Source organism: Tubulanus polymorphus, chromosome 2, assembly GCF_964204645.1.
Source record: "Tubulanus polymorphus chromosome 2, tnTubPoly1.2, whole genome shotgun sequence".
Taxonomy (NCBI): Eukaryota; Metazoa; Nemertea; class Palaeonemertea; order Tubulaniformes; family Tubulanidae; genus Tubulanus; species Tubulanus polymorphus.
Genome location: NC_134026.1, coordinates 7,668,577 through 7,670,154, shown reverse-complemented (window position 1 = coordinate 7,670,154; position 1,578 = coordinate 7,668,577). Strand labels below are relative to the sequence as shown.

Genomic DNA, 1,578 nt, shown 5'->3' with positions numbered 1-1,578 from the left:
TACCAGGAGTTGTAGGTATTTCGACTTCAGTTATTGGTTGCCCTCCATCACCGCCTGAACCTCCAGTACACACAACAAAGTTTGCTTCAGTGATTTCTCCAGTTACTCCAGGAGCGCCGCAGGTCAATGTACAGTCCACTATTGCAGATACCATGTCCTCCCCAGATGTATATTGAACACCGTCATATGTACAAGTACTGCCCGCTTCAGGTGTACTAGGAATGTCTTCAGGACATCCATTAAAGTTTGCTTCAGTGATTTCTCCAGTAACTCCAGGAGCGCCGCAGGTCAATGTACAGTCCACTATTGCAGATACCATGTCCTCCCCAGATGCATATTGAACACCGTCATATGTACAAGTACTGCCCACTTCAGGTGTAGTAGGAATGCTATCAGGTACCGTTGAACTACTGCCATAACCTTCAGGACATCCAACAAAGTGTGCCTCAGTAATTTGTCCAGTTACTCCGGGGCTGCCACATGTTATTGAGCAGCCTGCTGTTGCAGACGCCATTTTCTCATCGGATATGTAGTTAAGACCGTCATATGTACAGACAGTGGCGTTTGTGGACGTCTGCAAACTACAAAAATGCGATTAGATATCTTAGATAAGAAACTGTTTTACAGAGGATAACTACCGAGAAAGCTAAGAATCAATCGTCACCTGGTGGTAGGTAGGCTTGTCGTTGTTGAAGGGGGGTATAGTGTTGTAGGGGGCAGCTCTTCGCAGACGAACTTGCTATCCGTTAATTCAATATCCCATAAATACGGATTACAGTTTAATGGTTTACACACACCTCGTCCTGTTACCAATGGCGGGATGTCTTCTCCTGCCTGGAACTTTTTACCTTTATAGTAACAGCGATGGTTCACTTCCCAATCACTGGATGGTGTCCTGTGGTGGAATATTAAAACATTAAAACTTAGAATTAATCTACTGGGGAAGACGATAGGTGACGCTTGTATATATAGAAATGACTTCTAAGCGGCCGCAAAAGTGAGATAAGCGTGATGCTGTTGTATCCACAATCAGCAGTGTTAAGTGATAAGTGGGTTCGAGTCCTGCTGGCTGCTTACTACAGTGTGTGGGCAACACTTCAAAAAGCCGTCCCGTCGTAAATAATCCAATAGAGGGTTGGGAAACCATGATCCAAGCGACGTACAGCCAAAACAAACAAAATACTCACGTGAATTGGAGACTTGATATTGTTGGACCAATCGCACTTGATGTGGCTGATGACGTCACAGTGTCTGTTGCTGTATTCGTTGCCTTGGTAGTTGGACCACTATCCCCTGATCCTGGGCTCGCCATTGAAAAGGTAGGAAATTGAGAAAATAATTCAATTGAGAATTTCATATCCAAGCGCTTAAATCCAAGGGAAATCCTGTGTATGGCTAGAATTATGGCAGTATTTAGGGGGATCTATTTTCGATTCCAAGTACTATTTTTGGGTCCGGAAGCTACTGACCTAATTGTGGTGTGATGCCAGCAGCCTATTGCTGATAGAGTAGATTTCTTCATCGTAATAATCACGGATTTCTTATATTACATACAACAGTTATTTGTTACCGTTCTTA

At 43.7% G+C, this 1,578-nt stretch overlaps 1 long non-coding RNA gene across 1 annotated transcript; it reads right to left on the bottom strand.

The window, feature by feature from the left end:
* Positions 1–559: 559 nt before the first annotated feature.
* Positions 560–1,295, bottom strand: LOC141900795 (uncharacterized). Its single transcript, XR_012618783.1, has 3 exons — positions 1,188–1,295; positions 665–895; positions 560–581 (listed from the first exon to the last, which is right to left on the bottom strand). It is a non-coding gene; the product is annotated as an uncharacterized LOC141900795 (long non-coding RNA).
* Between the last annotated feature and the right edge of the window lie 283 nt (positions 1,296–1,578).